Raw genomic sequence first — 23512 nt, 5'->3', positions numbered from 1 at the left:
CTATAGAGACATACAATAGATATACTATAGAGACATACTATAGAGACATACTATAGAGACATACTATAGAGACATACTATAGAGACATACTATAGAGACATACTATAGAGACATACTATAGAGGAATACTATAGAGACATACTATAGAGACATACAATAGATATACTATAGAGACATACTATAGAGGAATACTATAGAGACATACTATAGAAACATACTATAGAGACATACTATAGAGGAATACTATAGAGACATACTATAGAGACATACTATAGAGACATACTATAGAGACATACTATAGAGACATACTATAGAGACATACTATAGAGACATACTATAGAGATACTATAGAGACATACTATAGAGACATACTATAGAGATATACTATAGAAACATACTATAGAGACATACTATAGAGGAATACTATAGAGACATACTATAGAGACATACTATAGAGACATACTATAGAGACATACAATAGAGACATACTATAGAGACATACTATAGAGGAATACTATAGAGATATACTATAGAAACATACTATAGAGACATACTATCGGGGAATACTATAGAGACATACTATAGAGACATACTATAGAGACATACTATAGAGACATACTATAGAGACATACTATAGAGACATACTATAGAGACATACAATAGAGACATACTATAGAGACATACTATAGAGGAATACTATAGAGATATACTATAGAAACATACTATAGAGACATACTATCGGGGAATACTATAGAGACATACTATAGAGACATACTAAAGAGACATACTATAGAGGAATACTATAGAGATATACTATAGAGACATACTATAGAGACATACTATCGAGGAATACTATAGAGACATACTAAAGAGAAATCTATAGAGACATAATATAGAGGAAAACTATAGAGACATACTATAGAGACATACTATAGAGACATTCTATAGAGACATACTATCGGGGAATACTATAGAGACATACTACAGAGACATACTATAGAGACATACTACAGAGACATACTATCGAGGAATAATATAGAGACATTCTATAGAGACATACCATAGAGACATACTATAGAGACATACTATAGAAACATACTACAGAGACATACTATAGAGACATACTATAGAGGAATACTATAGAGACATACTATAGAGACATACTATAGAGGAATACTATAGAAACATACTACAGAGACATACTATAGAGACATACCATAGAAACATACTATAGAGGAATACTATAGAGACATACTATAGAGACATACTTTCGAGGAATACTATAGAGACATACTACAGAGACATACTATAGAGACATACTATAGAGGCATACTATAGAGACATACTACAAAGACATACTACAGAGACATACTATAGAGGAATACTATAGAGGAATACTATAGAGACATACTATAGAGACATACTATAGAGACATACTATAGAGGAATACTATAGAGACATACTATAGAGACATACTATAGAGACATACTATAGAGACATACTATAGAGACATACTATAGAGGAATACTATAGAGACATACTATAGAGACATACTATAGAGGAATACTATAGAGACATACTACAGAGACATACTATAGAGACATACTATAGAGGAATACTATAGAGGAATACTACAGAGACATACTATAGAGACATACTATAGAGACATACTAAAGAGACATTCTAAAGAGACATACTATCGGGGAATACTATAGAGACATACTACAGAGACATACTATAGAGACATACTACAGAGACATACTATCGAGGAATACTATAGAGACATACTATAGAGGAATACTATAGAGACATACTATAGAGAAATACTATAGAAACATACTACAGAGACATACTATAGAGACATACTATAGAGGAATACTATAGAGACATACTATAGAGACATACTATAGAGGAATACTATAGAAACATACTACAGAGACATACTATAGAGACATACTATAGAGGAATACTATAGAGACATACTATAGAGAAATACTATAGAAACATACTACAGAGACATACTATAGAGACATACTATAGAGGAATACTATAGAGACATACTATAGAGACATACTTTCGAGGAATACTATAGAGACATACTACAGAGACATACTATAGAGACATACTATAGAGGCATACTACAGAGACATACTACAGAGACATACTATAGAGACATACTATAGAGACATACTATAGAGACATACTACAGAGGAATACTATAGAGACATACTATAGAGACATATTATAGAGACATACTATCGAGGAATACTATAGAGACATACTACAGAGACATACTATAGAGACATACTATCGAGGAATACTATAGAGACATACTACAGAGGAATACTATAGAGACATACTATAGAGACATATTATAGAGGAATACTATAGAGAAATACTATAGAGACATACTACAGAGACATACTATCGAGGAATACTATAGAGACATACTACAGAGGAATACTATAGAGACATACTATAGAGACATATTATAGAGACATACTATCGAGGAATACTATAGAGACATACTACAGAGACATACTATAGAGACATACTATAGAGGAATACTATAGAGGATTACTATAGAGACATACTATAGAGACATACTATAGAGGAATACTATAGAGGAATACTATAAAGACATACTACAGAGACATACTATAGAGACATACTATAGAGACATACTATAGAGGAATACTATAGAGGAATACTATAAAGACATACTACAGAGACATACTATAGAGGAATAATATAGAGACATACTATAGAGGAATACTATAGAGACATACTATAGAGAAAAACTACAGAGACATACTATAGAGACATACTATAGAGACATACTACAGAGACATACTATTGAGGAATACTATAGAGACATACTATAGAGACATACTATAGAGACATACTATAGAGGAATACTATAGAGATATACTATAGAGACATACTATAGAGAGGTACTATAGAGATACTATAGAGGAATACTATAGAGACATACTATAGAGACATACTATAGAGACATACTATAGAGACATACTATAGTGACATACTATAGAGACATACTATAGAGGAATACTATAGAGACATACTATAGTGACATACTATAGAGACATACTATAGAGGAATACTATAGAGACATACTATAGAGACATACTACAGAGGAATACATATTATATACATACTATAGAGATACTATAGAGAGGTACTATAGAGATACTATAAAGATACTATGGAGAGGTACTATATAGGTACTATAGAGATACTATAAAGATACTATAGAGAGGTACTATAGAAATGCAATAGAGATGTACTATAGAGATACTATATATACATACTATAGAGACATACTATAGAGAGGTACTATAGAGATACTATAGAGAGGTACTATAGAGATACTATAGAGAGGTACTATAGATATACTATAGAGATACTATAGAGAGGTACTATATAGGTACTATAGAGATACTATAAAGATACTATAGAGAGGTACTATATAGGTACTATAGAGATACTATAAAGATACTATAGAGATGTACTATAGAGATACTATATATACATACTATAGAGATACTATACAGTGCCTTGTGAAAGTATTTGGCCCCCTTGAACTTTGCGACCTTTTGCCACATTTCAGGCTTCAAACACAAAGATATAAAACTGTATTTTTTTTGTGAAGAATCAACAACAAGTGGGACACAATCATGAAGTGGAACGACATTTATTGGATATTTCAAACTTTTTTAACAAATCAAAAACGGAAAAATTGGCGTGCAAAATTATTCAGCCCCCTTAAGTTAATACTTTGTAGCGCCACCTTTTGCTGTGATTACAGCTATAAGTCGCTTGGGGTATGTCTCTATCAGTTTTGCACATCGAGAGACTGAATTTTTTTCCTATTCCTCCTTGCAAAACAGCTCGAGCTCAGTGAGGTTGGATGGAGAGCATTTGTGAACAGCAGTTTTCAGTTCTTTCCACAGATTCTCAATTGGATTCAGGTCTGGACTTTGACTTGGCCATTCTAACACCTGGATATGTTTATTTTTGAACCATTCCATTGTAGATATTGCTTTATGTTTTGGATCATTGTCTTGTTGGAAGACAAATCTCCATCCCAGTCTCAGGTCTTTTGCAGACTCCATCAGGTTTTCTTCCAGAATGGTCCTGTATTTGGCTCCATCCATCTTCCCATCAATTTTAACCATCTTCCCTGTCCCTGCTGAAGAAAAGCAGGCCCAAACCATGATGCTGCCACCACCATGTTTGTCAGTGGGGATGGTGTGTTCAGGGTGATGAGCTGTGTTGCTTTTACACCAAACATAATGTTTTGCATTGTTGCCAAAAAGTTCAATTTTGGTTTCATCTGACCAGAGCACCTTCTTCCACATGTTTGGTGTGTCTCCCAGGTGGCCTGTGGCAAACTTTAAACGACACTTTTTATGGATATCTTTAAGAAATAGCTTTCTTCTTGCTACTCTTCCATAAAGGCCAGATTTGTGCAATATACGACTGCTTGTTGTCCTATGGACAGAGTCTCCCACCTCAGCTGTAGATCTCTGCAGTTCATCCAGAGTGATCATGGGCCTCTTGGCTGCATCTCTGATCAGTCTTCTCCTTGTATGAGGTGAAAGTTTAGAGGGACGGCCAGGTCTTGGTAGATTTGCAATGGTCTGATACTCCTTCCATTTCAATATTATCGCTTGCACAGTGCTCCTTGGGATGTTTAAAGCTTGGGAAATCTTTTTGTATCCAAATCCGGCTTTAAACTTCTTCACAACAGTATCTCGGACCTGCCTGGTGTGTTCCTTGTTCTTCATGATGCTCTCTGCGCTTTTAACGGACCTCTGAGACTATCACAGTGCAGGTGCATTTATACGGAGACTTGATTACACACAGGTGGATTGTATTTATCATCATTAGTCATTTAGGTCAACATTGGATCATTCAGAGATCCTCACTGAACTTCTGGAGAGAGTTTGCTGCACTGAAAGTAAAGGGGCTGAATAATTTTGCACGCCCAATTTTTCAGTTTTTGATTTGTTAAAAAAGTTTGAAATATCCAATAAATGTCGTTCCACTTCATGATTGTGTCCCACTTGTTGTTGATTCTTCACAAAAAAATACAGTTTTATATCTTTATGTTTGAAGCCTGAAATGTGAGGCACTGTATATACATACTATAGAGACACTATAGAGAGGTACTATAGATATACTATAGAGTAATACTATGGAGACATACTATAGAGGAATACTATAGAGACATACTATAGAGATACTATGGAGATACTATAGAGACATATGATAGAGATACTATATATACATTCTATAGATGTACTATAGAGAGGTACTATAGAGATACTATATATACATATTATAGAGATACTATTGTGACTTACCATAGAGATTCTATTCTCCATGCGTAATATACCTGCTCTTCATGTCAGAGGGTTGTACTATAGAGAGGTACTATAGAGATACTATATATACATTCTATAGATGTACTATAGAGAGGTACTATAGATATACTATAGAGTAATACTATAGAGACATACTATAGAGGAATACTATAGAGACATACTATAGAGATACTATAGAGACATACGATAGAGATACTATATATACATTCTATAGATGTACTATAGAGAGGTACTGTAGAGATACTATATATACATATTATAGAGATACTATTGTGACTTACCATATAGATTCTATTCTCCATGCGTAATATACCTGCTCTTCATGTCAGAGGGTTGTACTATAGAGACATACTATAGAGATACTATGGAGTAATACTATAGAGACATACTATAGAGGAATACTATAGAGACATACTATAGAGATACTGTAGAGATACTATAGAGACATACGATAGAGATACTATATATACATTCTATAGATGTACTATAGAGAGGTACTATAGATATACTATAGAGTAATACTATAGAGACATACTATAGAGGAATACTATAGAGACATACTATAGAGATACTGTAGAGATACTATAGAGACATACGATAGAGATACTATAGAGATACTATATATACATTCTATAGATGTACTATAGAGAGGTACTATAGATATACTATAGAGTAATACTATAGAGACATACTATAGAGGAATACTATAGAGACATACTATAGAGATACTATGGAGATACTATAGAGACATACGATAGAGTAATACTATAGAGACATACTATAGAGGAATACTATAGAGACATACTATAGAGGTACTATAGAGATACTATATATACATTCTATAGATGTACTATAGAGAGGTACTATAGAGATACTATATATACATTCTATAGATGTACTATAGAGAGGTACTATAGAGATACTACAGAGAGGTACTATAGAGATACTATATATACATATTATAGAGATACTATATATATATACTATTGTGACTTACCATATAGATTCTATTCTCCATGCGTAATATACCTGCTCTTCATGTCAGAGGGTTGTTCTCTGGTATTTCTTTATGAAATCTCTGCTCTGGAAAATGTCAATGAATCAGTGGCCGACAGAGATTCTGACTAGTAGATGAGTAACGTTTTCTTTGTAAAGTTTTCAGGCAGTGTCTGGGTGTGTGTGTGTGTGTGTGTGTGTGTGTGTGTGTGTGTGTGTGTGTGTGTGTGTGTGTGTGTGTGTGTGTGTGTGTGTGTGTGTGTGTGTGTGTGTGTGTGTGTGTGTGTGTGTGTGTGTGTGTGTGTGTGTGTGTGTGTGTGTGTGTGTGTGAGTGTGTGTGTGAGTTTGCGTGCGTGTGAGTTTGCGTGTGCGTGTGTGTTTGCGTGTGCGTGTGCGTGTGTGTGCGTGTGTGTGCGTGTGTGTGCGTTTGCGTGTGTGTGCGTTTGCGTGTGCGTGCGTGTGCGTGTGTGTGCGTGTGCGTGTGCGTGTGTGTGTGTCTGTGTGTGTGCGTGTGTGTTTGCGTGTGCGCGTGTGCGTGTGTGTGTGTGTGTTTGCGTGTGCGTGTGTGTGTGTGCGTGTGCGTCTGTGTGTGTGTGTGTGTGTGTGTGTGTGTGTGTGTGTGTGTGTGTGTGTGTGTGTGTGTGTGTGTGTGTGTGTGTGTGTGTGTGTGTGTGTGTGTGTGTGTGTGTGTGTGTGTGCGCGTGTGTGCGTGCGTGTGTGCGTGCGTGTGTGTTTGCGTGTGCGCGTGTGCGTGTGTGTGTTTGCGTGTGCGTGTGTGTGCGTGTGTGTGTGCGTGCATGTTTGCACAGTGGGTTTGTCTTTAAAAAAATAACCTGCAGGAACAGATGACCGGATGGCATTCCGAGTCACCGTAGTAACAAAGGGACTTCTGAGGTAATGTGATGGTTCTAGAAGTGACAGCTGTATCTAGTGATGGAGGATGAATTACCACCCTTCTAGTTATTATTAGAGCTGTATCTAGAGATGGAGGATGAATTACCACTCTTCTAGTTATTATTAGAGCTGTATCTAGTGATGGAGGATGAATTACCACTCTTCTAGTTATTATTAGAGCTGTATCTAGTGATGGAGGATGAATTACCACTCTTCTAGTTATTATTAGAGCTGTATCTAGTGATGGAGGATGAATGTGAAGGACACACAGTCCATATACTGGTGACCAGGGTCCATATAGTTCTACTGGTGACCAGGGTCCATATAGTTCTACTGGTGACCAGGGTCCATATAGTTCTACTGGTGACCAGGGTCCATATAGTTCCACTGGTGACCAGGGTCCATATAGTTCCACTGGTGACCAGGGTCCATATAGTTCCCCTGGTGACCAGGGTCCATATAGTTCCACTGGTGACCAGGGTCCATATAGTTCTACTGGTGACCAGGGTCCATATAGTTCTACTGGTGACCAGGGTCCATTTAGTTCCACTGGTGACCAGGGTCCATATAGTTCCACTGGTGACCAGGGTCCATATAGTTCTACTGGTGACCAGGGTCCATTTAGTTCCACTGGTGACCAGGGTCCATATAGTTCTACTGGTGACCAGGGTCCATTTAGTTCCACTGGTGACCAGGGTCCATATAGTTCTACTGGTGACCAGGGTCCATATAGTTCCACTGGTGACCAGGGTCCATTTAGTTCCACTGGTGACCAGGGTCCATATAGTTCCACTGGTGACCAGGGTCCATATAGTTCCACTGGTGACCAGGGTCCATATAGTTCTACTGGTGACCAGGGTCCATATAGTTCCACTGGTGACCAGGGTCCATATAGTTATACTGGTGACCAGGGTCCATATAGTTATACTGGTGACCAGGGTCCATATAGTTCCACTGGTGACCAGGGTCCATATAGTTCCACTGGTGACCAGGGTCCATATAGTTCCCCAGGTGACCAGGGTCCATATAGTTCCACTGGTGACCAGGGTCCATATAGTTCTACTGGTGACCAGGGTCCATATAGTTCTACTGGTGACCAGGGTCCATTTAGTTCCACTGGTGACCAGGGTCCATATAGTTCCACTGGTGACCAGGGTCCATATAGTTCTACTGGTGACCAGGGTCCATTTAGTTCCACTGGTGACCAGGGTCCATATAGTTCTACTGGTGACCAGGGTCCATTTAGTTCCACTGGTGACCAGGGTCCATATAGTTCTACTGGTGACCAGGGTCCATATAGTTCCACTGGTGACCAGGGTCCATTTAGTTCCACTGGTGACCAGGGTCCATATAGTTCCACTGGTGACCAGGGTCCATATAGTTCCACTGGTGACCAGGGTCCATATAGTTCTACTGGTGACCAGGGTCCATATAGTTCCACTGGTGACCAGGGTCCATATAGTTATACTGGTGACCAGGGTCCATATAGTTATACTGGTGACCAGGGTCCATATAGTTCCACTGGTGACCAGGGTCCATATAGTTCTACTGGTGACCAGGGTCCATATAGTTCTACTGGTGACCAGGGTCCATATAGTTCTACTGGTGACCAGGGTCCATATAGTTCCACTGGTGACCAGGGTCCATATAGTTCTACTGGTGACCAGGGTCCATATAGTTCCACTGGTGACCAGGGTCCATATAGTTCTACTGGTGACCAGGGTCCATATAGTTCCACTGGTGACCAGGGTCCATATAGTTATACTGGTGACCAGGGTCCATATAGTTATACTGGTGACCAGGGTCCATTTAGTTATACTGGTGACCAGGGTCCATATAGTTCTACTGGTGACCAGGGTCCATATAGTTCTACTGGTGACCAGGGTCCATATAGTTATACTGGTGACCAGGGTCCATATAGTTCCACTGGTGACCAGGGTCCATATAGTTCTACTGGTGACCAGGGTCCATATAGTTCCACTGGTGACCAGGGTCCATATAGTTCTACTGGTGACCAGGGTCCATATAGTTCCACTGGTGACCAGGGTCCATATAGTTATACTGGTGACCAGGGTCCATATAGTTATACTGGTGACCAGGGTCCATATAGTTCCACTGGTGACCAGGGTCCATATAGTTCTACTGGTGACCAGGGTCCATATAGTTCCCCTGGTGACCAGGGTCCATATAGTTCTACTGGTGACCAGGGTCCATATAGTTCTACTGGTGACCAGGGTCCATATAGTTCCCCTGGTGACCAGGGTCCATATAGTTATACTGGTGACCAGGGTCCATTTAGTTCCACTGGTGACCAGGGTCCATATAGTTCTACTGGTGACCAGGGTCCATATAGTTCCACCGGTGACCAGGGTCCATATAGTTCCACTGGTGACCAGGGTCCATATAGTTCTACTGGTGACCAGGGTCCATTTAGTTCTACTGGTGACCAGGGTCCATATAGTTCCACTGGTGACCAGGGTCCATATAGTTCCACCGGTGACCAGGGTCCATATAGTTATACTGGTGACCAGGGTCCATATAGTTATACTGGTGACCAGGGTCCATTTAGTTCCACTGGTGACCAGGGTCCATATAGTTCCACTGGTGACCAGGGTCCATATAGTTCCACTGGTGACCAGGGTCCATATAGTTCCACTGGTGACCAGGGTCCATATAGTTCCACCGGTGACCAGGGTCCATATAGTTCTACTGGTGACCAGGGTCCATATAGTTCCACCGGTGACCAGGGTCCATATAGTTATACTGGTGACCAGGGTCCATATAGTTCCACTGGTGACCAGGGTCCATTTAGTTCTACTGGTGACCAGGGTCCATATAGTTCCACTGGTGACCAGGGTCCATATAGTTCCACCGGTGACCAGGGTCCATATAGTTCTACTGGTGACCAGGTTCCATATAGTTCTACTGGTGACCAGGGTCCATATAGTTCCACTGGTGACCAGGGTCCATATAGTTCTACTGGTGACCAGGGTCCATATAGTTCTACTGGTGACCAGGGTCCATATAGTTCTACTGGTCACCAGGGTCCATATAGTTCCACTGGTGACCAGGGTCCATATAGTTCCACTGGTGACCAGGGTCCATATAGTTCCACTGGTGACCAGGGTCCATTTAGTTATACTGGTGACCAGGGTCCATATAGTTCCACCGGTGACCAGGGTCCATATAGTTCTACTGGTGACCAGGGTCCATATAGTTCCACTGGTGACCAGGGTCCATATAGTTCTACTGGTGACCAGGGTCCATATAGTTCCACCGGTGACCAGGGTCCATATAGTTCCACTGGTGACCAGGGTCCATATAGTTCTACTGGTGACCAGGGTCCATATAGTTCTACTGGTGACCAGGGTCCATTTAGTTCTACTGGTGACCAGGGTCCATATAGTTCTACTGGTGACCAGGGTCAATATAGTTCCCCTGGTGACCAGGGTCCATATAGTTCCACTGGTGACCAGGGTCCATATAGTTCCCCTGGTGACCAGGGTCCATATAGTTCTACTGGTGACCAGGGTCCATATAGTTATACTGGTGACCAGGGTCCATATAGTTCCCCTGGTGACCAGGGTCCATATAGTTCCACTGGTGACCAGGGTCCATATAGTTCCCCTGGTGACCAGGGTCCATATAGTTCTACTGGTGACCAGGGTCCATATAGTTCTACTGGTGACCAGGGTCCATATAGTTCTACTGGTGACCAGGGTCCATATAGTTCTACTGGTGACCAGGGTCAATATAGTTCCCCTGGTGACCAGGGTCCATATAGTTCCACTGGTGACCAGGGTCCATATAGTTCCCCTGGTGACCAGGGTCCATATAGTTCCACTGGTGACCAGGGTCCATATAGTTCCACTGGTGACCAGGGTCCATATAGTTCCACTGGTGACCAGGGTCCATATAGTTCCACTGGTGACCAGGGTCCATATAGTTCTACTGGTGACCAGGGTCCATATAGTTCCACTGGTGACCAGGGTCCATATAGTTCCACTGGTGACCAGGGTCCATATAGTTCCACTGGTGACCAGGGTCCATATAGTTCTACTGGTGACCAGGGTCCATATAGTTCCACTGGTGACCAGGGTCCATATAGTTCCACTGGTGACCAGGGTCCATATAGTTCCACTGGTGACCAGGGTCCATATAGTTCCACTGGTGACCAGGGTCCATATAGTTCTACTGGTGACCAGGGTCCATATAGTTCCACTGGTGACCAGGGTCCATTTAGTTCCACTGGTGACCAGGGTCCATATAGTTCTACTGGTGACCAGGGTCCATATAGTTATACTGGTGACCAGGGTCCATATAGTTCCACTGGTGACCAGGGTCCATATAGTTCCACTGGTGACCAGGTCCATATAGTTCTACTGGTGACCAGGGTCCATATAGTTATACTGGTGACCAGGGTCCATATAGTTCCACTGGTGACCAGGGTCCATATAGTTCCACTGGTGACCAGGGTCCATATAGTTCCACTGGTGACCAGGGTCCATATAGTTCCACTGGTGACCAGGGTCCATATAGTTCCACTGGTGACCAGGGTCCATATAGTTCCACTGGTGACCAGGGTCCATATAGTTCCACTGGTGACCAGGGTCCATAGGGAACTCGTTGAATTAATGTCCATTCTCCTGATTATTGTCCTGGCTTTTCTGCTATTTCATCTGTGTCTGAAAAAAACCCAAATAATTATAAATGAATAATAATTATATTAATTATAATGAAAATAATAAAATACCGATAATAATAATAATAATGATAATAAGACAATAAGATAATGATATTAATAATCATGATAAACATATGAATGATAATGATATTAATGATAATGATATTAATGATCACAATAATGATAATGATAAGAATGACAATAATAATTATAATAATGATAATAATGATAATAATGATAATACTAACGATAATAATAATGATATTGATAATGATAATAATAATAATGATAATATTATTAATACTAATGTTAATGATAAAATGATAATAATAAAGCTAATAATAATAATAATGTATGTATAATTATTATAATAATACTATTAATAATAATAATGATAATAATGTTAATGATAATGATAATAATGATAATAATAATTATAGTAATGATAATGATAATGATAATAATGATATTGATAATGATAATAATAATAATGATAATATTATTAATACTAATAGTAATGATAAAATGATAATAATAAAGCTAATAATAATAATAATGTATGTATAAATATAATAATAATAATAATAATAATAATAATAATAATATTACTAACAATATTAATAATGATAATAATAATAATAATAATGCCTGTATAATTAATATTATAATAATATTATTATTAATAATAATAATGATAATATTAATAATAATAATTATAATAATAATAATAATAATGAAGTAGTGAACTATTTAGGGAACAGGGTGCCATTTGAGAGTAAATCATCTCCTTCCTTTTTCAGCTCAGCAGCTGGAGGGGATGGAATGAGGTAGAGGAAAGGAGAGGAGGAGGAGGATAACCCAGGTCATCCCCATTACATTACATATGATGATGAGGTGATTATCACCACTATTTTTACATCTCTCACAAGGAAGACAATCTTCACTGAGGGGATTGAGGACTGGTGTCTCAAGGGGAACAGGCTTCCACGTTCCGTTTCATCAAGGACTGGTATCTCAAGGGGAACAAGATTCCAGGTTCCGAACGTGAATCTCAGGAATGATTTTCGGCAAAATACTCATCCCTACTTGCGATAAAACATGAATCCCTTGTTTTGTATGTGTGTGTGTCTGTGTGGTGTTTACTGTCCTGCTGAACTAATGTCTTTTGGCAGCTGTGTAATCTCTGTTGATTTAATTCTGACCTTGGAAGCCCCTTCCCGAGGAGGACAGGTGTCCTCCAGTATGACGCACGCAAGCACGCACACACACACACACACACACACACACACACACACACACACACACACACACACACACACACACACACACACACACACACACACACACACACACACACACACACACACAGAGGGATGGACTGTCAGACCCCTTAAGGCCCTATTCAGAGAAGCAGGGAACGGACATCAGTATGAGAGAGACACAGTAGCAAGGCACCGCACATCATTCCAAGACATACTGAAGATTCCAGTGTATACACAGTATTATTATTACTGTGTATCCACAGGCTGCATATGAAGGCTGAGAGAGAGAGGCAGGCTGAGAGAGAGAGGCAGGCTGAGAGAAAGAGGCAGGCTGAGAGAGAGTGAGAGAGAGAGAGAGAGAGAGGCAGGCTGAGAGAGAGAGGCAGGCTGAGAGAGAGAGGCAGGCTGAGAGAGAGAGAGGCAGGCTGAGAGAGAGAGAGGCAGGCTGAGAGAGAGAGGCAGGCTGAGAGAGAGAGGCAGGCTGAGAGAGAGAGGCAGGCTGAGAGAGAGAGAGGCAGAGAGAGAGAGGCAGGCTGAGAGAGAGAGAGAGGCTGAGAGAGAGAGGCAGGCTGAGAGAGAGAGGCAGGCTGAGAGAGAGAGAGGCTGAGAGAGAGAGGCAGGCTGAGAGAGAGAGAGAGGCAGAGAGAGAGAGGCAGGCTGAGAGAGAGAGAGAGGCAGGCTGAGAGAGAGAGAGAGAGAGGCAGGCTGAGAGAGAGAGAGAGGCAGGCTGAGAGAGAGAGAGGCAGGCTGAGAGGAGGCAGGCTGAGAGAGAGAGGCAGGCTGAGAGAGAGAGAGAGAGGCAGGCTGAGAGAGAGAGAGGCAGGCTGAGAGAGAGAGAGAGGCAGGCTGAGAGGAGGCAGGCTGAGAGGAGGCAGGCTGAGAGAGAGGCAGGCTGAGAGAGAGAGAGGGGCTGAGAGGAGGCAGGCTGAGAGAGAGAGAGGCAGGCTGAGAGAGAGAGGCAGGCTGAGAGAAAGAGGCAGGCTGAGAGAGAGAGGCAGGCTGAGAGGAGGCAGGCTGAGAGAGAGAGAGGCGGGCTGAGAGAGAGAGAGAGGCAGGCTGAGAGAGAGAGGCAGGCTGAGAGAGAGAGGCAGGCTGAGAGAGAGAGAGGCAGGCTGTGAGTGAGAGAGGCAGGCTGTGAGAGAGAGAGGCAGGCTGTGAGAGAGAGAGGCAGGCTGTGAGAGAGAGGCAGGCTGAGAGAGAGAGGCAGGCTGAGAGAGAGAGGCAGGCTGAGAGGAGGCAGGCTGAGAGAGAGAGGCAGGCTGAGAGAGAGAGGCAGGCTGAGAGAGAGAGAGGCAGGCTGTGAGAGAGAGGCAGGCTGTGAGAGAGAGGCAGGCTGAGAGGAGGCAGGCTGTGAGAGAGAGGCAGGCTGAGAGAGAGAGGCAGGCTGAGAGAGAGAGAGGCAGGCTGTGAGAGAGAGAGGCATGCTGTGAGAGAGAGAGGCAGGCTGTGAGAGAGAGGCAGGCTGAGAGGAGGCAGGCTGAGAGAGAGAGGCAGGCTGAGAGAGAGAGGCAGGCTGAGAGGAGGCAGGCTGAGAGAGAGAGGCAGGCTGAGAGAGAGAGGCAGGCTGAGAGAGAGAGGCAGGCTGAGGGAGAGAGAGGCAGGCTGAGGGAGAGAGAGGCAGGCTGAGAGAGAGATGCAGGCTGAGAGAGAGAGGCAGGCTGAGAGAGAGGCAGCTGAGAGGAGGCAGGCTGAGAGAGAGAGGCAGGCTGAGAGAGAGAGAGAGGCAGGCTGAGAGAGAGGCAGGCTGAGAGGAGGCAGGCGGAGAGGAGGCAGGCTGAGAGGAGGCAGGCTGAGAGAGAGGCAGGCTGAGAGGAGGCAGGCTGAGAGAGAGAGGCAGGCTGAGAGAGAGAGAGAGGCAGGCTGTGAGAGAGGCAGGCTGAGAGGAGGCAGGCTGAGAGGAGGCAGGCTGAGAAGAGGCAGGCTGAGAGAGAGAGAGAGAGGGGCTGAGAGAGAGAGAGGCAGGCTGAGAGAAAGAGGCAGGCTGAGAGAGAGAGAGGCAGGCTGTGAGAGAGAGGCAGGCTGAGAGGAGGCAGGCTGAGAGAGAGAGGCAGGCTGAGAGAGAGGCAGGCTGAGAGAGAGAGAGGAGGCTGTGAGAGAGAGGCATGCTTTGAGAGAGAGAGGCAGGCTGTGAGAGAGAGGCAGGCTGAGAGGAGGCAGGCTGAGAGAGAGAGGCAGGCTGAGAGAGAGAGGCAGGCTGAGAGAGAGAGAGAGGCAGGCTGTGAGAGAGAGGCAGGCTGAGAGGAGGCAGGCTGAGAGAGAGAGGCAGGCTGAGAGAGAGAGGCAGGCTGAGAGGAGGCAGGCTGAGAGAGAGAGGCAGGCTGAGAGAGAGAGGCAGGCTGAGAGAGAGAGGCAGGCTGAGGGAGAGAGAGGCAGGCTGAGAGAGAGGCAGGCTGAGAGAGAGAGGCAGCTGAGAGGAGGCAGGCTGAGAGAGAGAGGCAGGCTGAGAGAGAGAGATAGGCAGGCTGAGAGAGAGGCAGGCTGAGAGGAGGCAGGCTGAGAGGAGGCAGGCTGAGAGGAGGCAGGCTGAGAGAGAGAGGCAGGCTGAGAGGAGGCAGGCTGAGAGAGATAGGCAGGCTGAGAGAGAGAGAGAGAGGCAGGCTGTGAGAGAGGCAGGCTGAGAGGAGGCAGGCTGAGAGGAGGCAGGCTGAGAGGAGGCAGGCTGAGAGAGAGAGAGGGGCTGAGAGAGAGAGAGAGAGGCAGGCTGAGAGAGAGAGGCAGGCTGAGAGAGAGAGAGGCAGGCTGTGAGAGAGAGGCAGGCTGAGAGGAGGCAGGCTGAGAGAGAGAGGCAGGCTGAGAGAGAGAGGCAGGCTGAGAGAGAGAGAGACAGGCTGTGAGAGAGAGGCAGGCTGTGAGAGAGAGGCATGCTGAGAGGAGGCAGGCTGTGAGAGAGAGGCAGGCTGAGAGAGAGAGAGGCATGCTGAGAGAGAGAGAGGCAGGCTGTGAGAGAGAGAGGCATGCTGTGAGAGAGAGGCAGGCTGAGAGGAGGCAGGCTGAGAGAGAGAGGCAGGCTGAGAGAGAGAGGCAGGCTGAGAGAGAGAGAGGCAGGCTGTGAGAGAGAGGCAGGCTGAGAGGAGGCAGGCTGAGAGAGAGAGGCAGGCTGAGAGAGAGAGGCAGGCTGAGAGGAGGCAGGCTGAGACAGAGAGGCAGGCTGAGAGAGAGAGGCAGGCTGAGAGAGAGAGGCAGGCTGAGGGAGAGAGAGGCAGGCTGAGAGAGAAAGGCAGGCTGAGAGAGAGAGGCAGGCTGAGAGGAGGCAGGCTGAGAGAGAGAGGCAGGCTGAGAGAGAGAGAGAGGCAGGCTGAGAGAGAGGCAGGCTGAGAGGAGGCAGGCTGAGAGGAGGCAGGCTGAGAGGAGGCAGGCTGAGAGAGAGAGGCAGGCTGAGAGGAGGCAGGCTGAGAGAGAGAGGCAGGCTGAGAGAGAGAGAGAGGCAAGCTGTGAGAGAGGCAGGCTGAGAGGAGGCAGGCTGAGAGGAGGCAGGCTGAGAGAGAGAGAGAGAGGCAGGCCGTGAGAGAGGCAGGCTGAGAGGAGGCAGGCTGAGAGAGAGAGAGAGAGAGGCAGGCCGTGAGAGAGGCAGGCTGAGAGGAGGCAGGCTGAGAGGAGGCAGGCTGAGAGAGAGAGGCAGGCTGAGAGAGAGAGAGACAGGCTGTGAGAGAGGCAGGCTGAGAGGAGGCAGGCTGAGAGAGAGAGAGAGAGAGAGGCAGCCTGAGAGAGAGAGAGAGAGAGGCAGGCTGAGAGGAGGCAGGCTGAGAGAGAGAGAGAGAGGGCAGGCTGAGAGAGAGAGAGAGGCAGGCTGAGAGAGAGAGAGAGGCAGGCTGTGAGAGAGGCAGGCTGAGAGAGGCAGGCTGAGAGAGAGAGAGAGAGAGAGAGGCAGGCTGTGAGAGAGGCAGGCTGAGAGGAGGCAGGCTGAGAGGAGGCAGGCTGAGAGAGAGGCAGGCTGAGAGAGAGAGAGAGGCAGGCTGTGAGAGAGGCAGGCTGAGAGGAGGCAGGCTGAGAGGGAGAGAGAGAGAGAGAGAGAGAGAGAGAGAGAGAGAGAGAGAGAGAGAGAGAGAGAGAGAGAGAGAGGGAGAGAGAGAGAGAGAGAGGCAGGCTGTGAGAGAGGCAGGCTGAGAGGAGGCAGGCTGAGAGAGAGAGAGAGAGAGAGAGAGAGAGAGAGAGAGAGAGAGAGAGAGAGAGAGAGAGAGAGAGAGAGAGAGAGAGAGGCAGGCTGAAAGAGAGAGAGGCAGGCTGTGAGAGAGGCAGGCTGAGAGGAGGCAGGCTGAGAGAGAGAGAGAGAGAGGCAGGCTGTGAGAGAGGCAGGCTGAGAGGAGGCAGGCTGAGAGAGAGAGGCAGGCTGAGAGAGAGAGAGAGGCAGGCTGTGAGAGAGGCAGGCTGAGAGGAGGCAGGCTGAGAGAGAGAGAGAGGCAGGCTGTGAGAGAGGCAGGCTGAGAGGAGGCAGGCTGAGAGGAGGCAGGCTGAGAGGAGGCAGGCTGAGAGAGAGAGGCAGGCTGAGAGAGAAAGAGAGAGAGGCAGGCTGAGAGAGAGAGAGGCAGGCTGAGAGGAGGCAGGCTGAGAGGAGGCAGGCTGAGAGAGAGAGGCAGGCTGAGAGAGAGAGGCAGGCTGAGAGAGAGAGGCAGGCTGAGAGAGAGAGGCAGGCTGAGAGGAGGCAGGCTGAGAGAGAGGCAGGCTGAGAGAGAGAGAGAGGCAGGCTGAGAGAAGAGGCAGGCTGAGAGAGAGAGGCAGGCTGAGAGAGAGAGGCAGGCTGAGAGAGAGAGAGAGGCAGGCTGAGAGAGAGATGCAGGCTGAGAGAGAGAGGCAGGCTGAGAGAGAGAGGCAGGCTGAGAGGAGGCAGGCTGAGAGAGAGAGAGAGAGAGAGAGAGGCAGGCTGAGAGAGAGAGAGAGAGGGCAGGCTGAGAGGAGGCAGGCTGAGAGAGAGAGAGAGGCAGGCTGAGAGGAGGCGGGCTGAGAGAGAGAGGCAGGCTGAGAGAGAGAGGCAGGCTGAGAGAGAGAGGCAGGCTGAGAGGAGGCAGGCTGAGAGAGAGGCAGGCTGAGAGAGAGAGGCAGGCTGAGAGAGAGAGGCAGGCTGAGAGAGAGAGGCAGGCTGAGAGAGAGAGGCAGGCTGAGAGGAGGCAGGCTGAGAGAGAGAGGCAGGCTGAGAGGAGGCAGGCTGAGAGAGAGAGGCAGGCTGAGAGGAGGCAGGCTGAGAGAGAGGAGGCAGGCTGAGAGGAGGCAGGCTGAGAGAGAGAGGCAGGCTGAGAGAGAGAGGCAGGCTGAGAGGAGGCAGGCTGAGAGAGAAAGGCAGGCTGAGAGAGAGAGGCAGGCTGAGAGAGAGAGGCAGGCTGAGAGAGAGAGGCAGGCTGAGAGAGAGAGGCAGGCTGAGAGAGAGAGGCAGGCTGAGAGGAGGCAGGCTGTGATAGAGAGGCAGGCTGAGAGGAGGCAGGCTGAGAGAGAGAGAGGCAGGCTGAGAGAGAGAGGCAGGCTGAGAGGAGGCAGGCTGTGAGAGAGAGGCAGGCTGAGAGGAGGCAGGCTGTGAGAGAGAGGCAGGCTGAGAGAGAGAGGCAGGCTGAGAGGAGGCAGGCTGAGGGAGAGAGGCAGGCTGAGAGGAGGCAGGCTGAGAGAGAGAGAGAGGCAGGCTGAGAGAGAGAGAGAGGCAGGCTGAGAGAGAGAGGCAGGCTGTGAGAGAGGCAGGCTGTGAGAGAGGCAGGCTGAGAGGAGGCAGGCTGAGAGAGAGAGGCAGGCTGAGAGGAGGCAGGCTGAGAGAGAGAGGCAGGCTGAGAGAGAGAGAGAGAGAAGCAGGCTGAGAGAGAGAGAGAGGCAGGCTGAGAGAGAGAGGCAGGCTGAGAGAGAGAGAAAGAGAGGCAGGCTGAGGGAGAAAGGCAGGCTGAGAGAGAGAGAGAGAGAGAGAGAGAGAGAGAGAGAGAGAGAGAGAGAGAGAGAGAGAGGCAGGCTGAGAGAAGAGGCAGGCTGAGGGAGAAAGGCAGGCTGAGAGAAGAGGCAGGCTGAGAGAGAGAGAGAGAGAGAGAGAGAGAGAGAGAGAGAGAGAGAGAGAGAGAGAGAGAGAGAGAGAGAGAGAGAGAGAGGCAGGCTGAGAGAGGAGGCAGGCTGAGGGAGAAAGGCAGGCTGAGAGAGAGAGGCAGGCTGAGAGAGAGAGGCAGGCTGAGAGAGAGAGGCAGGCTGAGAGAGGCAGGCTGAGAGAAGAGGCAGGCTGAGGGAGAAAGGCAGGCTGAGAGAGAGAGGCAGGCTGAGAGGAGGCAGGCTGAGAGAGAGAGAGAGGCAGGCTGAGAGAGAGAGAGAGCAGGCTGAGAGAGAGAGAGAGGCAGGCTGAGAGAGAGAGGCAGGCTGTGAGAGAGGCAGGCTGAGAGGAGGCAGGCTGAGAGAGAGGCAGGCTGAGAGGAGGCAGGCTGAGAGAGAGAGGCAGGCTGAGAGAGAGAGAGGGGCAGGCTGAGAGAGAGAGAGGCAGGCTGAGAGAGAGAGGCAGGCTGAGAGAGAGAGAGAGAGAGGCAGGCTGAGAGGAGGCAGGCTGAGAGAGAGAGAGAGAGAGAGAGAGAGAGAGAGAGAGAGAGAGAGGCAGGCTGAGAGAAGAGGCAGGCTGAGGGAGAAAGGCAGGCTGAGAGAAGAGGCAGGCTGAGAGAGAGAGAGAGAGAGGCAGGCTGAGAGAAGAGGCAGGCTGAGGGAGAAAGGCAGGCTGAGAGAGAGAGGCAGGCTGAGAGAGAGAGGCAGGCTGAGAGAGAGAGGCAGGCTGAGAGAGAGAGGCAGGCTGAGAGAGAGAGGCAGCCTGAGAGAGAGTTAGGCTCCCTGTTACTCTATCCACAAGGAAGCACTCAAGGCCCTCCCTCATCCCAATTTGTCAAATCAGATCAGATCCTCTTTACAGTTAACAGGGAACGACCATAGTAACACTGCAAAAAGACTAGAAATCATGGTGAATAACAATCTAACTCAGGATGCAGTCGAAATAGCAATAGCCTTCAATTCCTACTTTATTTACTCTGGCAGGTTACTGACACAGAACCCCTCCACTGGTTTCTTGGGCTCAGTGCTAGTGAATGACACTCAACCTGTCTTCATCATAAGGGAGGTTTCTGAGTCAAAGGTGAACAAGGTGATCAGCTCACTAAAGAACTCTAAAGCCAAATATGTGCTTTGGCTGGACTCTACCTTTCTTAAAAACTACAAAGAGTCACTCATTGGCCCCATTACTAAGGTCACCAACACAACTATTGGTCTCAGGGTGTTTCCAAGGTTATGGAAGTCGGCCATAATAACGGCCATCTTTAAATCAGGTGACCCTGCTGATGTGAGTAACTACAGGCCCATTAGTATACTACCTGTGGTGTCAAAGGTTGTTGAAAAGTGTGTAGCAGAACAACTGATTGCCCACCTCAACAACAACCCCTTCACATTACACTCAGTTTGGCTTCAGAGCGAAACACTCCACAGAAACGGCCAACTGCTTTCTTCTGGAAAATGTGAAGTCCAAGATGGACAAAGGGGGTGCTGTTGGGGCTGTGTTTCTGGACCTAAGGAAGGCTTTTGATACTGTTAACCATGAGATTCTTATCACAAAATTATCACAAGTTCAACTTTTCCCCCGATGCCTTGAGATGGATGAAATCGTACCTTGAAGGCAGAACTCAGTGTGTAAGTGTGAGCAATGAGCTGTCGCCCACTCTTAGCTATGATGTGGGCGTGCCCCAAGGGTCAATACTGGGTCCCCTCCTGTTCAGCCTGTACATTAATGATCTGCCTTCTGTCTGTACTGGGTCTGAAGTTCAAATGTATGCAGATGATACAGTGATATATGTGCATGCAAAGAGCAAACAACAAGCTGCACAAGAACTCACTACTGTAATGGTCCAGGTTACAAAGTGGCTCTGTGACTCGTGTTTGCATCTCAATGTGAAAAAAACTGTTTGCATGTTCTTCACAAAGAGGGCAACAGATGCTACTGAGCCAGATGTCTGTGTATCAGGGGAGAAGCTCCAGGTGGTATCTGATTTTAATTTCCTTGGCATCATACACGATTCCAATCTCTCTAAAAAGCATGTGAAAAAGGTGATTCAGATAACTAAATTCAACCTAGCTAACTTCCGATTTATACTAAATTGTTTGACTAGAGGTAGCAAAACTGTACTTCTAATCTATGATACTCCCCCACTTAACATACTGGTTGACTAGTTGGGCCCAAGCTTGCTGTACAACGTTAAAACCTATTCAGTCTGTCTGCAAACAGGCTCTCAAAGTGCTTGATAGGAAGACCAATAGCCATCATCACTGTTACATCCTCAGAAAGCATGAGCTCCTGAGTTGGGAAACTCTTGTGCAATACACTGCATGTCTTGTATTCAAGATCCTTAATGGCCTGGATCCCCCTCCACTCAGTACTTTTGTTAAACAGAAAACCCAAACATGTGGCAGCAGATCCACAAGGTCTGCCATGAGAGGTGACTGTACAGTTCCCTTAAGGAAAAGCATCTTTAGTAAATCCGCTTTCTCTGTGAGAGCTTCACATGTCTGGAATACACTGCCACCAGACACACATAACTGCACCACATATCACACTTTCACAAAATGCATGAAGACATGGCTAAAGGTCCATCAGATTTGTGAGCATAATCCCTAGCTGTGTGTTACCGCTTTCCATGTTGTCTGTTGTCTGTAGCTTGTGAGGTGTGGAAACACTTTGTTGCTTCTATGAATTTTGTCTTGCTGCTTATTTGTTCTGTGTTGCTCTGTCTGTATGTTAAGTCTTGCTTGTCCTATATAATAATAATATAATAATATATGCCATTTAGCAGACGCTTTTATCCAAAGCGACTTACAGTCATGTGTGCATACATTCTACGTATGGGTGGTCCCGGGGATCGAACCCACTACCCTGGCGTTACAAGCGTCATGCTCTACCAACTGAGCTACAGAAGGACCACATATTGCTATTGTCTGTATTGTAATTGTTTTAACTTGTTTGGGAGTGGTTCCGCTGTCGGGATAAATCAGCGGAAATTTCAAGAGCGACACGTATAGTTTTTGATAAAAATCCAACTTTCATTAATACATTTCACAACACATGCAAGGTACTGAATTAAAGCTACACCCGTTGTGAATCTAGCCACCGGGTCAGATTTGTAAAATGCTTTTCGGTGAAAGCATGAGAAGCTATTATCTGATAGCATGCACCCCCAAAGTACTGGAACGTCATCTAAAACGACAGATTTTGCGGTAGCCGGCGCTATCCAAAACGCAGAAATAAAATATAAAACATTCATTACCTTTGACGAGCTTCTTTCTTGGCCCTCCTATATATCCCATAAACATCACAATTGGGTCTTTTTCCAGATTAGTTCCGTCTTGGTATTGCCAAAATGTCGTTTTCTGAAGACCGGTCTGATCCAGGAATATTCCCTTTTACAAGACGCAACATCACTTTTTAAAATGACAAAAGTTGCCTATAAACTTTTACAAAACACTTCAAACTACTTTTCTAAACCAACTTTAGGTATTAATAAACGTTAATAATCTATACAATTCATCACGGGGCGATCTGTATTCGATAGCAGCTAGTCTGGAAATCAGCGGCCATCTTTTCCATTTTAATAACATCCTGTTGAGAGACTTAAACAGGAAAGGGCAAAACGTCATACAACCAAGGATTAAGTCTGCAAGAAATGCCAGCACTGGCGACATCGTGTGGAAGCTGTAGGCATTTACAGAACATCTTCATGTATTTCCAGTCGCCTTAAACAATACATTGACTGGCGGATTAATATATTTTTTGTGTTTTTGGAGAACAGTTTTTCGAGGGATTTTTACTCCTAAACACGTTGTGTTATAGCCACAGACACGATTTAACCAGTTTTAGAGACTTCAGAGTGTTTTCTATACACACATACTTATCATTTGCATATACTATATTCCTGGCATGAGTAGCAGGACTTTGAAATGTTGTGCGATTTTTAACAAAAAGCTGCGAAAATTCGCATGATCCTTGAGAGGTTTTTAATAACCTGCCCAGGGTCTGACGTTGAAAATTAGCCGGCTGGCTAAAACCGACACTTTTACTTAAACGTTGATTAATGTACACTGTCCCTGTAAAAATAAACACAGCTGCAAGGCTCTTGGGGTATGTCTCTATACGCTTGGCACATCTAGCCACTGAGATTTTTGCTTTCTTCAAGGCAAAACTGCTCCAGCTCCTTCAAGTTGTATGGGTTCCGCTGGTGTACAGGAATTTTTAAGTCATACTATAGATTCTCAATTGGATTGAGGTCTGGGTTTTGACTAGGCAATTCCAA

The sequence above is a fragment of the Oncorhynchus keta genome, chromosome 10, assembly GCF_023373465.1.
Source record: "Oncorhynchus keta strain PuntledgeMale-10-30-2019 chromosome 10, Oket_V2, whole genome shotgun sequence".
NCBI lineage: Eukaryota > Metazoa > Chordata > Actinopteri > Salmoniformes > Salmonidae > Oncorhynchus > Oncorhynchus keta.
Note: the sequence above shows the minus strand (reverse complement) of the source record.